The sequence below is a fragment of the Erithacus rubecula genome (assembly GCF_903797595.1).
Source record: "Erithacus rubecula genome assembly, chromosome: 2".
NCBI classification, from domain to species: domain Eukaryota; kingdom Metazoa; phylum Chordata; class Aves; order Passeriformes; family Muscicapidae; genus Erithacus; species Erithacus rubecula.
In genome coordinates this window covers 75,406,927-75,433,796 of record NC_136685.1, presented here as the reverse complement: position 1 = coordinate 75,433,796, position 26,870 = coordinate 75,406,927, and the positions used below count along the sequence as shown (strand labels likewise).

General features: G+C 39.3%; 1 long non-coding RNA gene across 1 annotated transcript; it reads right to left on the bottom strand.

The window, feature by feature from the left end:
* Nucleotides 1–22,771: 22,771 nt before the first annotated feature.
* Nucleotides 22,772–26,399, bottom strand: LOC306816077. Its single transcript, XR_013777566.1, has 2 exons — nucleotides 26,341–26,399; nucleotides 22,772–22,881 (listed from the first exon to the last, which is right to left on the bottom strand). It is a non-coding gene; the product is annotated as an uncharacterized lncRNA (long non-coding RNA).
* Between the last annotated feature and the right edge of the window lie 471 nt (nucleotides 26,400–26,870).

Sequence of the window (26,870 nt, the reverse complement as noted above, 5' to 3'; positions counted from 1 at the left end):
TGGTAGCTCAGCATGGGACAGAAAACAGGCAGTGTTGACAGCACTGCCTGCAAGCTGCTGGTTAGGGAGACTTTTTATCAGTTCACCTTCCTGTCTTCCTTTTCAGCTGCAATTTACCCCCTCCTCTGCCAGTCTCCCTAATTAGTGCAGAGGATTTGTTTGTATATAGCCCTAATAAATCGTAATCACCTTCAATATAGCGCTTCCCCAGGCTCTGACCTTTTGCTCTCCGTCCATGTCCATGCCAAGTACTGGGTGGGAGGACTGGGCAAGGATTTCCTATGTACTGCCATCACCAGCAACAGGGAACCCAGACTTCCCTTCCTCATTTAGGCCTGTGCTAAAGGCTACCACCATTAATGAATTATTTCCTTTATGAAACATTTCACAAAATTAGATAAGGATAAAGCCAGAAAGTGACCTCAACAAATTGCTGCAGAACTTCTAAGGCATTTTAAAATAAAATGAAAACTTCTCAAGGTCTTGTATTTTGTGATAAAACCTATCCAACTCCATGAAAGGCATATTGTTCCAGAAAAATAGTGATTTATAGGAGACTCTGGAAAGGTTTCTTTAAATGCTGATGGCAAAAGGCTGATGAGGTGGGATTTTCTGGACATACTGTGAGAATATTGATAACAGCCTCTCTACTGCTGCAGGCTGCATCTGGTTTTCAAAGAGTTACATTTTTTGCAGTATTGCTCGCGGGTTTCTGGTGTGTGAGTCTAGTGAATCTGGGAGCCCCACTGGACTTATGCAGAAGGCACTGAGTCCTGGCAAGCACAGGCCTCTGGAATTTAGCTGTGCAGGAGAAGGAAACATGCCAAACCATCTACCTGAACTGTTATTCCCTCAACACATTCCTCTGTGGTGTTTCTTGGCTGGCTTCTTGATCCCTCAGCTCTAGAACTGAAAAAACCCTGCTGCATGAAGTTATATTTCTCACAGTCCTTTACATAGCATATGTAGCAAAAATACCCCAGAATATTATGAAAGTTCAATTTTCAAAAAAAAAAAAAGAAAAAGAAAAAGAAAAAGAAAAAGAAAAAGAAAAAGAAAAAGAAAAAGAAAAAGAAAAAGAAAAAGAAAAAGAAAAAGAAAAAGAAAAAGAAAAAGAAAAAGAAAAAGAAAAAGAAAAAGAAAAAACCCTGAGAAATAATTGTCTTTTCTTAATATCATTATTTATTTTTAGTTAATAGTCTAAAGTAGCAGATGGGTGCTCATGAATTAGAATTCAAATATGTGAAAATCAGAAGCACATCTTTAGATATTTAGGTTTCCAATTTTGTTTTGAGTAATATGCTGCAAAATTAAGACTTTGAGTAGGTTGGCTTCTAAAACATTCATAATTAGAGAAAGGTTTTTAGACTAATACTACAAATCTAAACTCACAAATTTATCCTGTTCTGTCATAACCACACACAATTCTTTCTTCATTGTGGGTTTGGTCAAAATCCCATCAACTGCATCCCCTCCTCTCCTCCCCAGAGGATGTCTATTTATATGGCTGTTTAAAGCAAATGCACAGCTGATGTGGTACTGTGGTCCTACAGAAACAGAGAACCTTAGCACAGGAAAAGATCCGACATGCAACTAGCAAAGTATTATAGAGCTTACTCAATTTGTGTATCCATAGTTTACAACCTTTGCTACAGAGAGAAGAGAGGTTTCTGTGTTTGTTACAAGAAAACAGTGTGGGTTAGATGGAAATGAAAGTGATTCATGTCAGCCCATGGGAAAAAGCAGGGCAGATTTCCCGGAAATTATGGAACAAATAGTTTTGTAAATCGTGGAGTATTTGAGATTCAAAGTATATGGAATTGTTGCACATTTGCAATTCCTTTAGTGATTGTCACAAACATGGAAGGTTTTTTCCAATAGGAGAAATGTTTAGCATGAATATTTCTTAGCTGTAGGGTAGCTACGCAGTGAGGAGCACGTTTCAACAGGGTAGCAGTCTCAGCACAGTGATTGTGTGCACAACATGCTGCTGTACCTGTTCCACACACCATACAAGCATCTGCTCGGCACGGAGAAACAGAAATTTGGAAGCAGTTTTGGCCTATGTATTTGTGAGCTCTTTGTGTGGATGAGACAAACTAAAGCAAGAATTTCTATTACTGTTCAAGCAATGATTATCACTGATAACTTCTGCTACACCACAGATTTATGTCAAGATAATATCACGTATATAAAATTGAAGGTTCTTTGTTGTTCTTTTCCACAATGTAGATAGTTCTTCCAATTGTCCTGTATCCAAACGACCATAATGTCATAACATTTGAGTTACAGTCCCCTATATTTCATGATGCTATTGGATGTAGCAGACTCCTTAAATTCCTGTCTGACTGTAAAGTGTCGTTTCAGTTCCTTCAGCAAGCCTTGGATCTTAGCTTGGCTTGCTTAGCACATTGTTCTGGGAAGTCATTTACTCTCCTAGACTTCACCCTCTCTTCATTCTGGAAAGTTTGTAAATTTATAGGTCTTTAGGATCTCAACTATTGTCTTACTTAGATTTTGGAGTTTTTTATTTGTTTTAGATCTTGGCTTTGGAATATGTCTTATTCATAGACTAAGATGACCCTCATGTTTATAGCCTCTGGAGAAAATGGAATCAAAAGTCTTCAATAAAATCTAATCAGCATTTTAAATAAATCACAGATATGAGAGTTTAACTAAACACAGAAAATACTCTGGTGTTCCACCCCACAGGGTCTTATCATGGTCAACTTGGCTTCTGTACTACAAAAACATCCTCAGTACTTCAAATATGCCAATAAACTTCCCTTAAGAGGCAGACTGCAGCAAGTGAAGCCCTCCCCCATGCTCATAACCAACATTTGCTTGATAGACTTCAGATGAAAGAGTCAAAAAATTTCTTCACTGACCTAACAAGGTGCTGGAGGAGCTTAAACTGCTCTAAGTATGGGAAAGCAAAGCAATTTAAACCAGAAAGATATAAAATTTGGGACAAGGTGATGTCACAGCCCAGCATCCAACAGGAAAACATTCAAACTCTAGAATCCTTCTAGCAGCCAAGCAGTTCTGCACTAACATGGATGTCACAAGGGAGTTTTTAATAGACCTGCTATACTGAGCCAAACAGAGGTCTTCAGAGAGTTACAGGAGAAGTGGAATATGCATGTCTGGGAACCAAACCAAACCAGCTCTGATAGTTTAATTGCACAAAGCTTTCACTTGCTATCACCTATAAAGGAGCTTGTACAGTGTTTTAATTATTTTTAAAAGTTCACATTGATTCTCCAGACAATTGAATTATATGTGGATATACACAGAATAAAAAGCTTCATTGATGGATATCAGATGGATAGCACCAATAACCAGAATAAAAAAATAATTAAAAAAAAGTAACATTTTTTTTTTCTTTGAATAAAAGTAAGCTAGAGAAACTAGTATGTTACTAGCCCCTCTTTCTGAGTTGGTAAAAAGGTGATTGAATACATCCAGAGTGTAATGATGTTCAGATGGGATACTGGAAAAAGAACTGGTCAGGAATGAGCAATTAGTTTGAAGGAAGGAAACATAAAAATGAGGTTAGAAACATAGAGAACATTTTTAAAACTGCATTTGTTTTCTCTCAAAACATAATCTTGCAAAAAATATATTTTCTTTTTTAAGGCAATTTATTTGGAATTGCCTAATAAAGGCAATAGTTCAATCTAAGAACAACAGAGATTAACTTTCCAACAAAGGTGCAATAGCAAATGCATAACTGCTATTAGATGCTTAGAAGTCTAAATACTTTACAATAACAACAAACTAATTAATGCTTATGGGGAAGGAGAGCTCTGGGGACCCTCTCAAGACTTGGTGAATTTCTGAGGTAGAGCTATGCTGTGCCCAGCAATCTCTTCTTTCCCCTCATATGTTGTGCTGGCCATGACAATGGCAAATGACAAATGCCATTCTGCCATCATTTCTTATTCACAAATCATCAAATAATTATTTGAAAATAGCATTAATTTCTCCTTTGGTTTAGAACTACAGAAATGTTTAGAACTGCAGATATGTTTGCTATTTTTGAGGAATTAGTGAGCATATGGATATGGCATTTGACTTTCAAGTCAAAGATCATAAGTCCTTTTAATCAGACTTTGAATGTTCTAACCAATCAAAGACTTTATCTAATTCTATGAAAATTTCTAATTCTAAATAAAATCCAGGGGATGTCTGTACAACTTACCAATGGTCATTGCATTTGCAAAGATGTTCAATTAAGGAAGATCTCAGGATTTGTGCTGTTCTGCATTTGTTACTAGGACCTGTACTGTGTCCCTGGACTTGCTGAATCTGTATGTACCCAAACCAAAGCACTGCACCATCATGTGGGCTCTTACTTCAACCTAGGGCTCCCTTAGCACTCAGGTCTGGACCATAGCCCAGACAGGCAGCACTTGCCTAGAAACCTGGACTATCTGAGTCAGTTCCAGACACCAGGCAAATCTGGGTCCTCATACATCATGTTAAAATGCCCAGTTAGCAGAATTTAGTGGTAGCTTATTTAGGTGGCAACTTATAGCAGAAATTTTTCTAACTTGCTACTTTGCAGGGAGGGGTCTGGTGCTGACTTTTACAAACCAGAGCCAAAGACTGCCACAATGATGAGAAATATGGGTCAGGAAAATACATCTAGAGATGGATATTTTGAGGGCTAGCTGGAGTCTAAATGTGCTCCACATTACTGTGTAAGCATTGGAGCAGCTCATGCTCAATGGAGGGCAGTGGCAGAGCTCCATAAATCTGTCTCTAAAGATTGTGCTGGGATGCAGCTGCCTGGGCTTGTGGCAAGGTCTTCCTTGCTGAAATCACAAAGACTTATAGCAGTGTGGGTTTTTTTACTGAGAGCACAATTTCTCATTCAGTCATGCAGAAAAATTTCAGTTTCCTACTCTGTATTTAGTGAACCATAGGAGGATCAGGCCCCAGAGGGGCTGAAGCACCCACCTGCCACTTCAGCTACCTGAATTCAGCCCTCAAATCTTCAAGCAGCCATTCCAACATGCCTGCCTGGGGAGGCAATGGAGCTGTCTGCCTGCCAAAATTACTGCCTCTCAGCATGTCATAACTACTGAAGTGTGGATATGTCCATGCTGTTACCTGTTTAAGCCGTTCTTAAACAAGCTATTAGCAGATCTACATTGCCTGCAGGTCTGCTTCTCAAGGTATTTTCTGTTCATGCTGTCACAGGGTCTGACACACAGTGTTCCTGGCAAAGGTGTTTCCTCATGGTTCATCTACCAAGGAAACCTGTGGAAAACATGAGAATCTGCCCTCCACCTTTCCCAAAAAGGACATTCAATATATGTAAAAGGAAAAATAGCACTACCCTCTTCTCATTAAAAGGGTCTGACTTGGTTTTGGGACTTTTGCTGAGGAAAAGGCACATGCTGATGAATATTGAGAGGTAAATGCATGCAACCAACAGTTAGGTCTCACCTGCCCCAGAGTCTTGCTCTCTCTCCCAGCACATTCTACTGGCTTCACAGTCAGCATTTCAGCTTACAAAAATCCCAGGGACTCCATACACAGTGTCTGACAAGGTATCCAGGTACTAAATGGTGGTGGATCCCCTCTGCTGGACATGAGAGAAAATGTGGTCAGGGAGAGCTGAGGGCACACAGAGCACCCCAGACAACCTGAATTAGAAATCTGAAATGCATGCTTTTCAAGAGACTGGTTTTGAATTGATATTGGAATAAATACCTCCTCAGCAAAGAATTGCTTTGTTTAATGTAGGTACACTGCTAAGGCTGGGGTGCATACACCATAATAAGGTAATGCAGCCTTTTGTGTGTAAATATGTGTGACAGTTCCCTCAGTGCACAGTGGCTGAGCCTCAAAAAGGCCTGTGGCAATTCCTTTAACCTAGGAGAAGTCAGAAAAGTGTTAATAGAAAATTTCCCTGCAGTTTTTTTTTCTTTTTTTTCCCCTCTCGACAGCAACACACAGAGGTAGCTTACCACAAATTTTCTATCTCGAAAGAAAATATTAATTCTTTTCCAAATCAAAATCAGGAATTTCTTTCCCCCTCACTTATCTTCTTTAGGAACAGGCTTGTGCAAAGAAGTTTGTGAGATATTTGGCTTTTGGAGGCTGGTTCAGGCCCATTATGGGGTCTCCTGAGAGGAGTTTCTCTTAAGCGTCTCATAAAAATCTTGCCAAGTTTTTGGTATGTAGGTAAGTTTCCTGTCTCAGCTGAGTTCCCATCTTTCCTCTTCTCCATTCTGGGTTTCTAGCATATTATCTAAAAATATGCTGCTTGCTTTACTTTTTTAATGTTCTGCATCATGTGTGACATGAGTGTGCACAGCACTCAGGACCAAACTGCAAATTAGGTGCCCTCGGGTACTTGTTTATGCAAATACTGAGGGCATTCACACCTGGAGAATATTTTTCACGCTGACAGATGCATTTTTCTGGCAAGATTGACCATTTGTTTTTTCCAAAAATATTGATAATAGTTTAGCTTACGTTTACTGAGCCACTCTCCCACAAACTACTTGTAGGTTAGTATATGTACTGTCCATATAGTCTGAGGGCTTTCTGGATGGAAGGAACCCTGGCCTTGCCCATGGGTGTTATATGACTTGATGTGTTTGTTATGTTGGGTTAACCTTCAAAGAAACTGCACTAAAATCTTGGAACTGTTTTCATTAAAGGCTTCACCTGGACTGACATCACAGTCACACGTAATAAACAAGAGCCTCGTCCACTAAACCTTTTCAGGCCTTATGTTTTAATGAAGTTTTGAGTTTATGCACTAGTTTTGGTGAAAATCTACTTTGAAAAAATTACACCATAAGTGCCTTTATGTTTGTGGGTTTCCCCTTCCCTTGATCATATTTTATTTTGTTCTGTTTTCATTATTAATTTTGCCAAAACTAACTTATGCAGACTTTGGTTTGCTTTACTCCCAGGTTTCTACTTCTAACGTGATATTTTAAAGGTTTTAAAATCTGGACTCAAGAACAAATGTCTCAAGTTTTCAGAGCCAGAGTAATTTGCTTTAGTGAGATGGTTTATTGCACCTGTATCAGCTTAGTGGCACAAAATATCTGTCAGGAATTTTTCATTAGAGTTTTTTAATTTTATTTTCATTCAGACAGCAGAATAAAAGCCTAGCCAAGAACTTAAAAGACCAATTAAGCTTTCAATGGTTTTACTAATAATACTGAGAAGAAATTGACTGCAGAAAGGATTTGCTTGCTGTGCACTTGGCCAGTGTGAGTGCTCAACCATTATTACCAAAATCCTTTATACTTGTGATCAACCAAAAAATTCAGCGTCAGAAGTTTTATCTGAATCAGGCATAGGTTCAAACTATGACCTGAAGAAAAATGTGGCAGTTTATTAAAGCTGGAGATCTGGCTCACATGTCTGACAACCATAATCTATCAGCATTTAAAGTCACAGACGTATTTGGTGATACATGCTGATATCCTTACGTGCTCTGAAGATGAACTTTGTGCAGTATTTTGGGTGCTCAGACTCAGAGATGTCCTGCTCACCACACTCGATATTTCATAACTTCAGCATAGTTTCATGTAGGCAAAACTTGTGTTTTCTCCTGTTACTGTCATTTTAGCAGGGATGAATCCCTTTAATGCACAAATTAAATGAAATCAGCTTAATTACATTTTATTTGCCCAGTCTGACTGAGCCCTCTGCCTAATGAAATGATTTGTCAGCAGGGCTGTCCATTCTGAACCTCTTATTTCTCCTCACATGCTGCTCTGCCAAAGCTTTTACGTGTATTGGGAAGGCAAAACCAGACAACAGAGACCGCAATAATGAGAGAAACTAATGAATAGGGTCTGTATTTGACAGCACAAATGAGCTGACAGCAGTGAACACCTGAAGTTACCTTCTGATGCCAGTTCAAGGCATGTCTGATGCTGGGGCATTTGCAGGGAAAATGTAGATCTATAAAATGTGTTCACAGCCTGTCAGAGTCAGGCTTCTGGCACAGAAGTGAAGCAATTCCTTCATCCTGACCATGGGCAAAGCAAGCACAAGTCTTCTTGATGGAGTAATATAGCTATAGGCACAGTCTGCTGCTAAAGCTGCAAATACCTTGGTCTCTGATAGGGTGCTATCTCACTTTTTTCTTTAAGCTACCACATGGGAAGGTCATGAATGCTCTGTTTGTCAGCTCTGGTTAGTCTCCTTTCTCCAGACCTCCAAGGTGCTATTTTCTGGCACAACAACCCAAAAGAGACCAGATAAATGGATATGCTTCAGCCTATCCTTCTACCATTCTTACTCTGGGTAGTACTTTCCAAAGAGTTTCTTGAGGAGTAGCTAAGTAGTAATGCCATGGTTGGTAGGAGTTGGATGATCAGTTGAAGCCAATTGGGAGGAAAAGTGAGAGAAGCAGGTGATGACCAGAGGTAAATGAGAAATCACTCATGCCAGAGCCATGCCTGTTCCCAAGCAGCTTAGCATCCATTTGGGCTTGTATTCATTCACTAGAGGTAAGAGGACTGAGGCATAAAGTAGGAGCCAGCCATATCTCCACAGATACTGTGCCAGCATGTAAACCCTCTCCAAACATCCTGCTGAGACTCCACCTGCACTTCTTTTCTTTCATTCCAGAACCTATGATTTGCCTCACCCACTGCCTCCTGGTTCAGCCATCTGTAGTGGAGGAAGTCTCCGAGTGCTCCTTCAACTGCTTAGCCCCTTTTATGTCATCTGTCTAGACATTTGTACCTCCAGAGCACTGTCCAGCAGCATCTCCTTGCTTTTGGCAGCCAGAGGTGCTCTGTAAATTGCTCCCCTTCTTGTCTTTTACTGTGAGTTGATACTCATTTATCTTCAGCCTGCCATTATTTGGGGGGAAGGGGGGTGGGGCGGGGGGTGGGTGGGGTGTATTTAATTTTACACTGCCACAAAGCAGTTAACACTGGAAGGGACCTCTCATGATCATCCAGGCCAACACCCCCAGCCCCCTTGCTCAAAGCAAGGTCAGCTAAAGTAGGTTGCTCAGTCAGCTTTTGAATACCACCACAGATGGAGACTCCACTACTACTCTGAAAAACCTGTGTCAATGTATAGTCACCCCTACAGCAATATTTTTTTCTTATGTTTAAATGGAATTTCTTGTATTTTAGTGTCTGCCCATTGCCTCTTGTCTTTTCAATCACCACAGCGCCTGCTTGTGGCCTAAGTACCTTTGGATCCCCATTTCCTGTTTCTGAATTTCCTAAATTTCTTGTTGTTTCATGTCAAGGTCTCCCAGAATGACACCAAAAGCATCTGGTGCATCAACTGCTCCTGCTGATATTGTATAAGCTTGCTGATGGGGCAGTCTGCCCTGTTATCTAGATCATTAGTGAAGAACAGTCACACATTTCAAATGCCGATAGCTTTTTTCCACTGGAAGCTCATTTTCTCCTTTGAGTCTTTTATTTATGAATATCCTATTTGCAGAAAGTATATCCAAATGATTCTTCATTATTCACCTCTGTGTTTTAGGTAGAACAGAAAGCCATGGAATTATTAAGTGAATCATATACCAATCAAATTTGTAAACAGAATATTTCCAAGAAAGTAGTCTTATTTTCAGAATGAATCTCATGGAAAAACACCCAAAGGAACACTTGGACTTATTTTTGACTAAAGTTTCTCCACAGAAACAGTCTGTTTTCTAAAGAGGTTTTTGTGGCTAAAACACGGAACAAACAAATGAAAAAAGAACAGAGACTACATTAAAGGATAGTCTCTAGCCCTGAAGTAAAACCTAGAAATGCTGGAAACAGGATGTTCCTGCACAAAGAAATGCATGTCTGTGTGTATATATATGTGGATATATATGTATATATAAACAGTGAATAAAATTATATTTTCACTTTCCATCCAGCATGAACACAGCCTAGCTCTGGTGACTGCTGGATACTGAACATGTTTTCAAGCTAAAGAGCTTCATTTTGTTGACGCAAATTTGTGCAAAAGACAAGACAGATCTGAGGTGAGGTGAGGTAGTTACAGTTTCATATGCAGACACACTTCTAAAACTTCCAGTGTTCGAGGTAGAACAGCTGCTAGAGTTTGCACCAAGAGCTCTCATACTCTTTCCTATCAGGAAACAAGGCCCAAAATGTCTCTGAGAATGTCACTTTTCTGTCCTGCCACAAGTGCCTCTTTTTTTTTGTCATGTATTTTGTCGTACTCGTCACCATTCTCAATCCTCAGTGAGAAATGGGCAAAACATAACTCTTGTTTGTTCCTTTTTCATGTTCCCAGGCTGTGTTCCTGTTTGATTAGTGGTGTTTCCTTTTTCCTGTCCTTTGTTTATTACTATAACACATTTCCTGTTTATTGGTTTATAGTAACCAGACAAAAATAATGGTGTTTAGAACTCTGTCTTGGAAGTGCTGGAGGTTCAGTGACACATAGCATTTGAATCTTACATGCATTCCCAATATTTCAATTTCCTCCACTTCTGCATTTCTCCCATACCTTCCAATTCTGCTCCCTTTGTCACCACACACCCCATCTTTCCTTTTCACTCACCCCATAACCCTTCACTCACCCCATCTTCTTATTTCTGGCAGGGGAACCTAAGTATTTGGCAAGAAGGAGGGAAAGAACCACAAAAATGAGCCATGGTGCATCCAGTGTAAACATAAGCTCAGAGTGGCAAACCCTCTCGCTCCAGCAGCACTGGTAAGAGACACGACATTTGGACATTGTGTTCCAGTGGCAGAACATGTACAGGGAAAGCCAAACAACTTGGTGAAACTGAGGCCATTTCTGGGCATCCACCAAAAGTTGGATTAAAAATTCTAGTTCTAAATAAATCAGAAGTATTGCCTTTGCTTCCTCATGATTTGAGGTCATTTAAGGGTTGCAATTTCAAACTTCTTGTTATGATACTGAAGACTAGCTTTTAAATAACTATTTTCTTTTTAACAAAAGTTCACATTCACAGATATCAGCCTAACAGCCTCTGTACATTTAAAAAAGCAGAACAATACAGATGTTGCCCCAAATATCCAAGGACCCCACAAGCAGAGTGCCCAGCTTGCCCTTAGCCCAGTGGAATGCCACTATTGATTCTATATCTGCAATTGACATACATTTGCTAAAAGTTTGGAAGCAAGTTTTGGTTTCTTCAAACACCAGGTTCTTCATTTGCCAGTCACATCAGCACCACCCAAATGTGCACAGGCAGATAAACTGGGCCTGCCAGAGACATTTCTTACAAATATTCAGGTCACAGTTGCCTTAATAATTCATGTAAATACAGATTGCATACCTAACCCTGACAGGATATTGCATTATAGGAAAATAAATTAATATCTTCAGGCCCAACATAAAGGTTATTCCTTCCATCCACAGACAGTCACACTGTGGACTGCAAAGCCACAGACCTGCAAGTTGTGGATTTCTGTCATTAGGAGCCCTTTGGTGACCACTGACAAGTTGCTGATTGCTACTTCTCTTATGGCCTTGTACACCACAGGCAGCTCCCCAGAGGGCTACCTGCACTAGAGCCTCCTGCTCCTCTTTCACTCCAGGCTTCAGCCTGACAGCAGAGTCCTGTCTGGTCTGGAGATGGTAATGAAGGTTTTGCAGCCTGGAGGTTGGAACTGGAGAGTAGCATGATGTCTAGCAATGAACCTGACATTTCATTGCAAGAAATGAGACCTCATAACCTGAAGGCTTAGTTTGTAAAGTGATGTCAGGAGCATGATTTTCATTTTTAATGGCTGTAAAAATAGCTTTCCTTCTTGCTAACTACTTACAGTCTGTATAAACACATCTATTAGCAGTTTAAAGGATATAGAATTATATCTGTCCAAAAGGTGAAGAAGATGCCCTAAAGACAGAATTTAGATCAGATGAGACAAAGAAGGACTGTACCAAAGAGAAGACTAATCCTTCAGTGAGGGATTTTGTTATTTAAACATTCAAGGAAACACTTGAAAGGACTTGGGGAGCTAACTGCTTGGAACTAAAGCATGCTGCAGGTCCTTTTGGGATGTGAGTCACACTAGAGTGCCAAAAAATATTTCTTGATTAATAACCTGACTCCACCATATGGAGTTTTACAGTTACAAAAACCAGCTGCAGCATGCAATGTCATGTAACAATTCCTCCAACTAAAGTATGCGAAGGTGTGGGAAGGGTCTCGACAACATTGTCAAGTTATTGACTTGCAAGTCACCTAAATTAGCAACTTCAGTTAACTTTTCTGAAGAAGTTTTCATGTTCATGTGCTTATTTGCTAGGATAATGATGCTAACTATTTATCTGCCTAATTACAAATAAAGTGTCTAACCTGAGGTGTAAAATGTTGTCCTAAGTTCCTTGACAGAGCTTACAATCAAGCACTGAAAGAAGGGTGACTGCAATCCAGAGCAATGCATTCCTATCACTTGGCTGGATATTTGAGAATACAATAAAAAAATAAAATGGTAGGGTAATAAATTCTTGCCTTGAGTGTTTTCATTTTCATAAGCATTCTTGTCTTGAGTGTTTTCACAGGCATTGATTTCCCTCAGGTAAAAATATATGCACCAGAGTCATATTTACATTTTTGTTGAAGTGTTGCCACCCTCTGTTTTCCAATAAGTTTTTATGCCTTTGTTTAATGATATGTAATTTGTAGCAAGTTTTATGCTTCAAAGGAAACACATAAAATTCTGTTTATTGTCCCATTCTTTATTTGTCACTGAGTTCAGTTTGTCCCACCATAGCACTGAATAGCCATTTGCTAACAGCTTAGAAGATAATCACCAGTTTCATCTCCAAGAGTTAAAATAGTTCAGGGTGGTGCTTGTGAGTTTTTGCATACACATGCATGCCCTTCCCCTGCCCCCAAACAAGCCACAGTTAACCACAGACAAATCTCCACATATCTAAATAGTATTTGTCCCTGCACAACAGTGGGAATATGTCCTGAGTCACCCCAGCATGCCTTTTCTTTTTTCTGGAACCATACAATTAGCATCTGTTTTTAGTGCTTAGTGTTTGGACTGAAGGGGATGCAGAGAAGTCCCTGTTGTTAGCTGTTGCTATGCACTAGTTGGTAGTAGGGTGTAAAATTGCAGGAAGAACTACAGGGTTCACTCTTCCAAACACATCCCCACATTTTTAACCTATTAGCCCCTTTTTCCCTGGGCAGAAATAAAGCCTTTTGGAAACAGAGAGTTAGGAGTCCCAGAAGGGGGCCATGCAATGCTCTGTCTTTAAGCCATGGATGACAGGAGAACAGAGAAGATGTAGGAAGATACAATATTTGTATGTTTTATGCCATCACAGTTAGATACTATAAACTCAGGGCTTGGGTCCACCAAAGGAGAAAGGAACTCATCACTTCCAGCTCTGTACAGAGGGAACAATTCCACAGAAATATTTGGGTTTATTTCTTAGAAGTTTCCTCTCCATTCCCTTGTAATGCACCTGAGTATCACTGCAGGCAGGGTGCCACAAGCACTCTGTGCTGATAATGTTTTGCTGTAGTTTACAAGACTGGACATTATACATGAATGAGGATGAGGAGAAAAGGATCATCTTAGGAAACAGACATATATCAACCCATTTTAAGTCAGTAATTTGATATTGTCTGCAAGTGACTCAAAAGCAAGATATAGCTCTGGCATTACATTTAATTATCACCTAAAACTCAAGTCTGTTCATGTTAGTTATGAATTGCAAAACTCATATGAAAGAGGTCCTACCACCTTTTGCTGCTTTTCAGCTGGGTTCTTTGAACAAGTATGGCTCAAGTGGCTGAGGCATTTGTGCACCTCATTTCTTTACCAAATCAATCATGTTACGTAAATGTTTCAGTGTGGGGACACAGTCACAAACATTCTGTAATCCAATGAACCCCAGCTCAATGAGAGGTTCTTCATGAGAGAGGTGGGCAGTGAGTTATGCCCAGAAGTAAATGTGTGCACAGAGTGTGGCTGTGAAAGGGAAGAAGCAGTAGTGGAGTGGGGAGCATGCTGTCAGACATTGTGCTTTGACATGGTTCTTTGGTGCTGCAAGCAGCCACAGAGACATTAGCATTTCTGCCTTGGAACTGACAGGTCCAGGAGAACGAGCTGTATAAATAAATTGGTGAAGATCTGGCTGAAATCTGCAGACCAGTTTTCATACTTAAAACAGGACATAGTATTATGATTCTGCAATGTGCTAAGGAACAGGAAGAATTAGTCTTAACATACTACATCTTTCCCTTCATGACATCCAACGCAATGGTTTTCAACTATGAAACACTGTGACCTTAACTATGAACCAGTGGCAGATGAGTTTACTTTTTTCTACTCTTCCAGCCAGATGTAGGAGGAAGTGTTTGTGTATTTGACTACATACCCTTTTTGAGAGGATGAGCTATTCACTGTCAAACTACATTAGCAGCAAGATAAGATGGCATGTCCATGATTCTCCAAACATTTGACCACGGAAATTGTGAAAGATTAATTCTTAAGTCTATGATTTTGGGCCAACTGGTCTTGTCTGAAACATATTTGCAAATTCACACGAGCTAATCTCCTGCATGTCTTGTGACAGGAGAGAAATAATCATGGACCCTGAACTTCTCATCCTTATTGATGTGTGAAAAAGGAGAAATCAAGGTAATTTTCCATTCCTTCAGTGGACTCCCTCCATACATGTTGCTATGACTTTCATTGAAAAGATGTGTGATTATACTATGTCAACAAGAAAGATGTTGCCTGTAAATTTTATCACCCACTATTAAATTGCAGGTGTTACTTGTTCCAGTTTGCTGCTGAATTCCAAAGTGGAGTCAGAAACTGCATGCTGGAGACTAGTCAGACCTCACTCTGGAATATATTGTGTGTCCAGGATTTTACACGTGCCAGGATTTTACAGGTTTGCTGCTAGGCTTTAGGATTTGACTGAATTGCTCTGGATGTTTATTCCAGTTTGCTCTGGATTTCATACCAGCCTCAGAGTCTGATACTGCACTTTGTCGAGGGGTCCGATCACGTGGGCATTAGTAGGACTCTGCAGTTTATCCAATGCATTCAGTGAAATTTTTTCCAACTAGCAGTGCAAAATGGAAATGCAGCTTAGCAGAAGTGTTTCAGCAATCTTAGAGTCTGTAATGTGGTGACTTTTATGCTGCAGATGGAACCTGGCACAGCAGGTAGATATTAACGTTAAGCAGCAATAGCAATCTCAATAGGAATTAACTGCAATTTGAGTATGATTGGAACTAATTTCATACAAGATTTCAACAGATTCAGGATTGGATACCAATTAAATGTATCCTCTTTCTTCTGCAAATGTGACCTAACTTCAAAACTGTTTATATTAAGTTAATTTTGTTATTCCATTTATCCGCAGAATCCTTCCCAGAGAAGCTTAGCATAGCAAAGCTACAAGCAACTACCTATTATTTGGGTGGTTCAGAAGATCACTGTTACAAAAAAAAAAAAGCTTAGCGCTGCCCCTGCTAATTAATAGCCATCTTTCTAAAGATCAAAGAATGGAACCTGATCAGGAACAGCTGCTGTTATGTATGGTTATTTACATTTTCCTGTTTGATGTCCTAACATGCTTTTAATGATTTATCTTCCTTTCACAGAGGGGAATTCCATTGTTTTATGAAAGAAAATCAGTGTCTGTTCCTAGCAGATGACTGCATATCTAAGATTGTTAGGCCATTGATCTGGACCTGGAATTTTACTGAGTGTGAATAGGAATTTCATACAAAGTGTATGACCACAGTCCAAAAATGGAAAAAAATTCTGCTATCCTAAGGGATCTGTTCCTGGGAGTGATGGGACACTGGTGGTACTCCACTGAGCAAAAGGGCTAAAGACTCATAAAGACTGGAGAGCACTTGTTGGAGGTTTACATGTTTCTGCTCCTGCAGAGGTTAAGTTAGAGACATTTGTGTTGCATGTCCCTACTCTCCACATTTGGGTGTCTCCAGAAACATCTGATATTCCAGGTGCTTCAGGACAGTAGGTGCTGTTGGTAAATCAGACTGATAGATGACATGCCCCAGCAGTAAGAACCTCTTATCACTCTGTTTATGTCATTAATCCAGGTTCAGACACCCACCTCCATTAAGGAAAAGTTAATGGAACTTAAAGGGAAACTGGACAAAAAATCTGTGTTGGTGAGGTCTAAGCACAGTTTGTATTTAGAGAAACTGAAAATAATGTCCACAAACTTAGTTTTAAAAAATACAGTAGTTGATGTAGCTCCATGAGAAGGCAGAAAGATGACAGAAATTATGGCAAGGGTGTAGGTAGAAGAGATGGGGAGAGGAAAACTCTTTTACTCTAAGCTAGATTTTGTGTGCATGCATATCCTGCATATAGGCCACCCACCCATGACACAAGGATTTTGGAAGGGTGTTATTCTACCCCTTATACATATAACTGGCTTTCCCTGTAACTAGGAAAACATTTATTTTAAAAATTGAATCAACCCTGAGTAAAACATGGGTTTCAGTTACAGGAAGAATAGGTTCATGAACTCCAGCTAGATTTCTGAACCCTACCATCTTAAAAAAAAAAAAAAAAAAATCACATATTTGCTAAACTCTTAGGCTCCAGGAAACTTATCTCTCTGGATCACCATGCAAGCTACCTAGTAAGGTGTTTCAAACTGCACATGAAGCAAAATAGCTACTAACTATTAACAAATAAGAAAAAAAAATTATAAAAAAGGAAAAAATGGGTACTGTGACAGACCCAAGAAGAAAGTAACAGCATTCTTCTACACTAAGGCAGAGGTAGTTCTAAGCATGGCATCCAAAAATTTCTGGTATTCTAGAGAACTATTAGTGCTAACCTGGGCTATATTCAAGTCTTGCAAAGAGGAATTAAGAAAACTCTTCCATTCTTTTTGTTCCTTTGAAAACCCTTATAGTTAAGAATCATGGTCCCAATGTAGTTACCTCTCCCTCATAACCCATAAATAAAAGGTAGTGCCAGCCAATGCAACCTGTTGGTCACTGCTGAACCTCTGCAGCAGCTGGAGCATGGTGTGAACTCATGGAATGCTTGGAGAAGATTTTAGCATCTTCAAGAGCAATTGGTGGTCCTGCCCTGGCAGGGCAAGCAGTGTTAACAAAATAATATCCAGATAAGCAAGTGGGCAAGATGTCTTCCTTGTGGGTATCTGACCTTCACTGTATTCCTTTCCATATTGTTGTTTGCAGGTGCAGCTTATGTTTTCCCTATTGAGTGAGGCTATTTCTGTGACGTGCTCATGCTTCTTTCTATATGTCTGCATGGCAGTTCTCAGACTGGGGTACTCACTTATGTACTCACATAAAGGTTTAGTTCATAGACGTATTTTACACCTCCTGAAGGTTTTGCATCTCTCTGAAGACCCATTCTGCATTCCCAACTGCTATTAAACATTGCAGGGGTTAAGTTTCAATATAAACCAAAAATAAATATAATTTTAAACTCCTATGACTTTTAAATTGTTGCAGCCTCACAAATTCAAAGTCTGGAGTGACTTGAACTCTTGCTTCAAGTCTATATAAAGATACAGTTAATAACTCTGATTTTCATTCAATTAATTTGGATTGCACCTGAGAATAAGAAAGAAGAAGTCTTGCCCACTACATATGGAACTTTCATTTATTGCAAAGGGGATGTTTTAGCATTCCCCCAAACCCTGACATATGACTTTTGACAAATTCACTTTTCCACCTCTTACCTGCCCAGACATTTAGGGCACACATAGCTTGACAATACATTGGTTTGTCTTGGGCATCAGCAAGCAGTTGTTCAGCTGGTCATACCCGAGAACGTCTGGCACTTTCAGTATAATTTGTGCCAATGAATTCAAACTGCAGCTGCGAATTCAGCAGCTGTGGCTTCCCTGCATAGTGAGACCCATCTCCTGTGTATATAGAGGGACCTCAGGAGGTCTGCCACGTTCAAGAACAAGGCTGTTCTGTTTGTTGTGGATGTTTACGTGACTAGATATACTCTGCTGAAATGTACTTGAAAAATATCCATGGCATGTGCTTCATCCCAACCACTCATTCCCTTTCCTTGACCTGCCCTTTGTGGAGAGCATGGAATGTTAAACATTTCATGTTGGTCAGCTCAGCCTCTGCTTTATTTACGCTTACTTTCCCATTCCCTTATGCTGGGGCACCTTTTAGGAAATTTTCTTTCCTGCTCAATGTAATGGAGTGCCAGTAGGTCCAGATTCTTCAGCTGTAAGGAAGTGGATCTTGGCCATTAATGCTGGAGTCTGCACCCACTGAAGCTGCATGCAGAGCCAGAAGTAAGAAATAGTAAAGAAAATTAAGGACTAAATAATGCTTTGTGGCTTGCTGAGCAATACATCCCTTTTTCTGCTGCTCTGAGAAGTATTTTTAAAACAGAAGGTAAAAATTGGCTAAAACATTTCTTCCCAATGTAAACAAACTCTGGGCTTCTAAAACCCACTACTTCAGTAGTCCCAGAGCCATCTCTGCTGCATTTAGCAAAGATTACAGAGTAAAGAACAGTCCTTACAGCAGAACAGCCAAGACCCGACACTTTCAGTTAAACTAGTTTACAGATTTTATTGTTAACTATTATAGTTGATCTAAACTACCTGGAAACTTACATAAAAGTCAGCCAGGTTTATTCCAGTTTCAGCAAGACCATTCAGAAGCTACCTTAAAATAAAACAAAGCAAAATATAACTCCAAGCCACTTTTTCTTATCAAATTTCTTTGTAGATAATCTTGTAGATATATGAGATAGGTAAAGAATGGTAAGGTAAATAGGTAAAGGGTGGAAGCTTTTGGACAGGAAACAGGACAATGTCCCTCACTGAAAAATTCCCCATCAGAATAAGAATTTGAGTCTTCCCACAGACTTCAGCTCTTGCCTCAGAATTCAGCTACTTTCAAGGCTGTGTCACCTTATGTCACCTCTTTGAGAGGTGACACTCATACTTGTCATTCATATTTGTAATGTCAGAGCTGCCATATATGCTCCAGTTTCAAATGCTATGTATTTCAAAAGCAGATACCATCTTTCCTTCTTCTGAGTTATCCTTCATATTAAGACCAAAGGAAAGAGGAAAGCTGTTTTCAGTAATGAGGTTCAAATGGAACAGCAATTTTAAAGAGGAATCCATAGTAATAGGAAAGTGTAGAGAAGCTCACAAAACTTTTTAAAAACACTTTTCTCAATGTAAGTCATGTTAGATGTGAGCTCCAGTAAGCCCACCACAATGGTCTCTCATATAGAATGTACAAGATGAAAAATGTTGGTGCTGTATGGATTGTAGTCACAGCTGAAAATTTATATTCAAGCCTGGAATGTTGTTAATAGACTGATGGTAGTGGATTAGGTTATTATCCTTATTTATTTTAGTAGAGACAACTTGCAGATCAAAGCCCTCCTTTTGGAAGTAAATAGCCAACTGACATTGAAGCAGGAGTAGAAATGGCCCTCATGTTGTCTCTGCTGTGTTAAAATTAAGTACTTTATATACTAAGAAGTCTCCAGCCTAGCCCCTTCTCTGTATCAAATGTTCTGTGTGCCACTGAATTCAAAGTAGATAAAAAATTACTTTTTCAAAGTAATATCCTGACTCTAATTTTCAAAAGTGTGTAGGAAGTACAAATGCCTCTGAATGATCTGATTTACAGAACACGTTGAAAAAACAAACATTCAACCTTCAAGCCACAACCAGGAGACTAATTCAGCACTTCTGCAAGTGTAGTATTTGGCTGTTTAATTCAAGACCCAGCTCAAGACCTAAGATTTGCAATTGTGTTTACTAGCTTGGTAAAATGGATCAAAAAGAGGCCCACATGCCAGTGTCACAGTAGCTTAGTATGTTCAGGTCTGAAATATTGCCTGTCTGCTTCGAGTGCTCATGAGGTTCAGATCCAGCTGTCAATAGCCTGCTGAGCTCTGACCTGAGCCTGAACACAGCAAAGCTGTACCTAAAATCCTAACCAAGCCTTGGTGTGTTCCTTGGTGATAACAGGGAAATTTGCCTGCAGTGACAGATGCAAAACAGATCCAGGAATGGATTCCTCATCCTTTCATCTACAAAGCAGGATAAGAAGGATCTTGGCAATGGCAAAGGGCTGCACAGTTAATTCATTCATGTGTGCCAGAGGAAAGTCTGAAGGGAAGAAAAAAATGTCCAAAAGATCTGGCCAAAAAATACGCATCATCATATTTTATATTGCTGCTGAACAGGCAATTAACAACATTTCTTACTAATAAAGCTATCAGTCATGATCTTAGCAATCTGATGAAAATATTCTTTGGGGACATCTGAAAATAAATTTGATTCCAAGTGTTTATCAGGAGAGATGGTAGGAATTCCATGCAAAGCCTATGTTCAAAGTGCTCAGATTCCTTGTGGTTTCTCATCTTCCTGGAGGTAAGCTCATAAGAGCAAAAATGTGCCAACTTCTGTGCTGCTGCACAAGTGTACTGTAAGATGATCAGAGAGGTTTACTCACTAAATGCCAAGAAGTTTATTTAAGGTGAGGCTCTGCCCTGCATGGGGGTACATGAGGCAATGGTGAGGTTGCAGGGCACAGCATCCATTACATGAGTAAGGCACAAGAGCAGCCCCAGTACCACTCCCTTTCCAGCACTAATGTGAACACAGAAGAAGAGGGGAAATATCCAAGTAGGTTATGGAAGCAACCTAGGATGTGGGAACTGGGGGCTGAAGCCTCTGCTATGTTTCTGTGGTGACCTGGGCTAAATCATTCAGCCATTTTCTCTATCAGTTCCAAGCTGACCCCAAGTGCACAGCACTTACAGTGTGTCCAAATCACACACTATGTGGTGTCTGAATGTGTGCTATGCACTCATCAAAGCTAGTGCTGGAAGTCAAGATAATTCCACCTCCACACTCAAAAGTGTGCAAATGAGTTAGAAGTGCAAAGGCAGACCCATTGGAGGGAGCAGGAGAACAAAGTTGAATGGCAACACAGAAAGCAATGCTGAGTGGAAAAAAGCAAAGTCACTGACTGTCCTCCTCAGGCATGAGGAGGTGTCCCCTATGGCAGGGCGACTCCGGTCACTGTCCTCAGACAAGGACTGGGGCCTTTTATGGGGCAGGTTTATGCAGCAAAACAATGTGTTTTGAACAAATAGCCAGGAGGGAAAGACCAACTTCAAGACAGATATGGTAAGGATACAGGATAGAGATTTAATTGGCATTATAGTGTGTTATGACTCTCACACCTCCTGTTGTCCATGCTGAGAGCCTGGAAAAAGACTGTTTTCAATTGCACAGCTGATGAAAGAAACTAAGAACTGGAGGGTGAAGGAGAAAAATCCAGACAGACCCAATTCTCCTCACTCCTGTATAAATCAGGAAACAGATGTAGGCTTGTATGAAAGGGGGAACCCTGCAGTTTATATCATGGTCTCGCTTTTTTATTATCTGCAAACTGAAGGTTTTGGAAGCGTCCATGACAAGAATGGGGCAGTCACCTTAACTGGAAGCAAATACAGCTTTTGCAGCTGATTTGATAACAAGACTTGGAAAAGACCTTGAATGACAAATATTAATGGCAAAGCATCCATGTAAACAACATGAAAATCATATTATAACTACAGTATTAAGGAAAAAAAATAGAAAGAAATAAAGCAAAACAAACTTATAGCTCTGGCTTTATATTTGTTTGATAAACAGTTCTTGAAGTGTGACCTGTCTCTTCCAAAATCCAAGATATGCACCTTTATTTACGGGATGATACAATTCTGATAAGCCACTTCCATGTCACCACATGCCTTTGAGTTAATAGTTTTTCAGTATTTGTCTTAATAACAAATAAACAAATAAACAAAAAAAAACCAAGTAATGGATTTGATCAGTACTGTCTACTGTTATTATTCTTTTTTTCCCAATAGCAACAAACTGTATGAACACACCAATTCTAGTTCAACACTTACTCCTTAGAGACCACAAATTGTTCTCCAGACCTTTTATGGCTAAGTTTATCTGCTGGTGTAGGCTTCTGAGATATTTCCTTCCACTTTGTTTACTTGTACTGCTGCATTTGCACAAGCAGCCTGTCATTCTGCATTATATAAACTTAAGCTTCTCAGCAAAAATAGCAATACCTGTTCTTTGTCTTTGCAGATCTGGCATTTTCCCTAGAACATTTGCAAAGACATTAAACCAAATATGTATGTACAAAGGAGGAGGTAAGGAGAGAACACATAAATCTAGTCCTTCCTTTAGGACTGATAGGGGATTGGCCTCAAGACAAAAGCTTATCTGGACTACAGCTATCCACACCAGGGAAGAATCAAACTGATTTACTTTTAACTGGTTTTGCTTTAAAATTCCTATTCATTTGCAGCTAAAATAAAGCAACTCTTATATTTCACTTAAAATATTTGTAAGCCATTCAAAACTAAGAACAATATCAAAACTACTGTAATTTAATGGAGTGTAAATCAAACCACTGTGGAGTGACAATAGAAATATTCTTGCCATTGACATTTTAAGGTGAACTAGAACAAGTAATGTAAAATTCTGATCACTTTGGAACATTTGAGATTCAAAGACCAGTGACTACTCCACAGCAATTTCACATGAATTAATTTCATTTTGTGATTAGTCATTTTACAATTTCTTGTATGTGTTTTTGAATAATCAGACACCAGATAGATGTGAACAGTCTAGTGAGGTAATTCCTTCATGGTTCTATATACAGAATGAACAGTCATACCTGTCTTCCTGTGCTTGCTGAAATTAAAATACAAAAGGAAACAAGAAATTTTTTTCAAATAAAAATTTAGAAAGAAAATATGAAGTGATTTTATTTCTAGTTTTAGAGTTTCTCTAATCTTGTACATCAGTCAGATTGGTAGGCATGCACTCCAGGGAAGAGTGTTCCAAAACTGTGGAAATACACTGCAAATCATAGAAAAATCAAGTGATTTAATCTGATTCAGGGTACACAGTTCAATGTGCTTTTTTTTTTCAGAGTTGATGGCTTCTTAATTGCTCTCAGCAGTTTAAAACCACATCAGTAAGACAGAGCAAATGCTCCCTTCTTGCCTCTCAGACCTTCAATTTTTTCATTTGTAAAGTATATCACTTTGCAAAATTTTAAAATACAAAATCTTGATAGCAGCCTATTGAGAGACAGACTTTTTGTTCAGGGAATGGTGTCCCATCAAAAGATAAAACAAGAGCTGCCTCCAAAGGAGGGAATTTGTTATTGGACTTAATATTTGAACTTAATTTCCAACATTAACAGCCTTTTCCCTGCATAAACAGAACCAGGAATTAATCAAAGATTTTCCAAGTTAAATTCTCAGTTTTCCACATCAATAAAAGAAATTCTTCCAAACCCACAATCTCCATATTTTCACTTTGCGTTGAAAGAGTGAAACTGGTAGCCAAACCTCAATATGCTACATATTCAACAGAATAGCATCCGTTACATGGGTAATAAATTGCCTCTGGAGGAAGAATTTTCCAGCTTAAATGAGCTTCCAAAAGCAAAGCACAGGTGTTCCAAAACACTCCTGGGTTTAGATGTGGTGAGAGAATTTTGCACATGATAAATCTTACTTATTACTTTAGAACAACTACCTAGTTTTTACTTCTGAATTACCCATTTGCATTCCACCTCCTCATCTCTGTGTGCTCACTCTGAAATGCTGCTTTCTTTCATTTGCCAACATTGCCGGCCACCCAGGTGACAGAGCATGGTCTGGGACAGAGAGAGATACCAGGAAAATGTGGGAGTGCACATCTGCCCATAAGGCAACAAGTTCAGATACCATCAGAATGAAATGCAAATCCATTTTCCTCTTTAGATATCTAAATCTACAGATCTCAGTATTTTCACTGTGATACCAGCATCACAGCAAAATGAGGAAAGGTGTTTGCAGCTGCATCAGCAGGCAAGGACAGAAGACGGCCAAGAAGAATCAGTGGCCTGGCCTTTGGGACATGCTAAAAAGCAAACTAACATGGCCAAGAGTCTTGGAAAGTTATTAATGTAGTTACTGGCATGTGCTAATATGTTGGAGGTTTGAATCTTGGTTATTATTGTCACACATGCTACTGGATTTTGCTGAAAATGTGGACCTGCACATATAAACCAATACTTTTCCTGCATAGACATACCAGGAACTGTCATCACCAGAGCTAGAAGTAGAATTCAGGATCTTACTTTGAACATCTCAATCACATTCTTTAACTTTTGTGAGGTTTCCTGGCATTAAAAGATGCCACAATGTTTGGAAATAAATTTTTGTGGCACCTTGTTGCTGAGTTGGCATTTCAGGTCAGTTATACTCTTAATATTTTTTTTTTTTTCTGCAAGAAAATGAGCCTCTATCTGTACTTATACTACCTTGGATTCCACATGTCTTGTCAAATTACCTTCAAATTCACGCACTGGAACCATTCAGGTCTCTAAGGTGTAATAATAGCTCAGTCAAAAGCAAAAATTTGTTCAAATGACTGCCCTTTGAGTTCCCAGATCAGAAACAAAAATAGTTAAAATCAGCACTTTTTTAATGTACACAAATATATATTTAGTTTCAAGAGAAAATAAGTTCACACTGCATGAAGTGTTTCAACATGCAAGTTTGAAATGAACTTCTCCTCCTCTCCAGCACATCTGCAGCTCACCACATGCAGATACACAACGTACATTTTTGTTGAAATGGAAAAATGCTGTGAAGGAACATGACAGAAATCATAGCCACAAGCAGCTTCTGTGGAGTCAGCCGAGCTCTTTGAAAATAGCCCCTCACCATATTCTCTTGTGGGCAAGTTCTGTTGTGTCCCACAAAGACAGCCGACAGATACCCCAACGCAAGAAGCCACCCTCATCAGAAAACCACACTTCTGTTTGATGTACCAGCCCTTCTCCAGGTAATCATAATCTGGTTTGACGTGCTTGTTCATGAACATTTCACAGACAATTTTTTGTTTTGCTGTTCCCTGGTTTATACCTCTTCCAAGACCTTGTGTGACTCCAAGCCACCGTAGGATAGAAATCAACTTTTAACTCCTCTGGATACTTGTGTATTGGCCCAAGGTCAGCCAAGTCCCACACTCTTTGCATGACTGCTGTGCAAAGGAGAGGCAGGGGCTCACAAAATTTGTTAATTTAGTTACACACCTGATTAGCAGGAGGAGCAGCACTTGTTGTTAAGCGGGTGGTATTACACTCCAGTCTTTTACCTTGCGTACTTGAAACCATCAGTGATTACATTGCAGGACAACCTTCTATGGTACCCTTGCTTTTCTTCTCATAGTTCTTCTCTACAGCTCCTTCAGTGACTCTAAACCCTCCCAGCCTCTGAACAGGGGCAAGACTTTGCTGAAAGCCTTAATCTCCCACGGGATCTCATTCTCTCAGCCTTTCACTTTTCTTTAATAGAAATCCATTTTCTCCAGTTATAGCTCTGTGCACCACTGCATAATCCCTGCCTTTACAGAGATGTGCCAAAAACCCCTCTTCCTAATTGCTGTCACCAGGTGCACCATGCTGCTCAGGAAGCAACAGAAAGTGCTTTGAAGGAATGAATTGTGATTTTGCCTGTAATAGTCTTTGTCCAAAAGCACTTTCCAAAAGCAGAACTTTGAAAGAAAAGAGAGAGTCAGGGCATTTGCTTAGGATGCAGTGGATGGCTGCTGTAGTGATGATGAGCCAGGTAACGATGCCTTAAGGAAAATAAAGAGCTGCTATCTCAGCTGGAAGCCTTGCCTGTACCCTTCTGGTTTACAGTATATGTTCAGCCCTCACAGCTTATTTAAGTCTACCTCACCAGTGATATTCCTAGTAAAACTGCAACTGCTCAGGTTTCTTTGTTTCCACTGTCAGCCTTTTAACTGGCTTTCAGCTCTCCAGTCCACATTTGAAATGCACAGACCACATCAGAAATTATTTTTTCAGTTAAAACTACGATATGTTTAGAAGCAGCCAAAGGCTGACTGGTTATCTTCTCTTCACAATTTAAAAATAGTGTCTTTCTGACTGAATTTTTCAACCATTACCATTTTTGTTACAAGGGGACTCTTGTTATTGTTTCGCAGACTGGCCACATACATGTTACCTTGGCTAATAGGCAGTCAAAAGCAGATTCTTGGCTAATAACCAGTCAAGAGCATATTTTATCCACATATTCCATAAATTTTTAATTAAATGGCCTCAGTATGCCCACTCTTTGAAGTTGAATCTATCCAACATCATTAAAACTTGCTCACATGCTCTTACTTCGTTATTAAATTCTACTGAATATCTATGAAAGTCTTTAATTCTTCACCCTTAGCAAGAATTGTAATTACCTTGCTATAATAAGCAGAATAATTAACAACTTAGTCTGCCAAAATTTGTTTACTTACCCATCCCAGCAGGGTGGCTTCCACAATTATGCATATTTTCCCAGTTGTCTAGAAATAAACATTTTAAAAAAGAAAAATAGTATTTTTGAAAATGCTCAGTAGGACCATGTAATTAACAGGAATTTAAGGTTTTTTTCTTATAATTACATAGCACTTTTTTGAATAAGTGCTTTTGGACTTTCCAGTAAAGTTGTCAAATGCTGCATACTAACTTTATTGGTTTTTTTTTCTAGAATAGTAATTCAACTTGATTTTCATGCTGCATTGTTGTCCCTTTGAGACTTAAAGTTCTGATTCATAGCAAATGAAGCATAGTCAAAAGTAAGGCAAAAAGCCAGTTTTTACAAGTAGCTAGGAAATAAAAGCAAATCAAAGCATTTTCTACATTCAGAATTCTTTGAAATTACTTCAACCACTTGTTATGATACACTAGTGGCAGTGAGCCCTAGCTGTACAGTGGATGGTGTGTTTGAATGCTTAAGCAAAATTTCAGATAAGTTGATGGTTTTAAGCATAGGTTTGAATGGTTC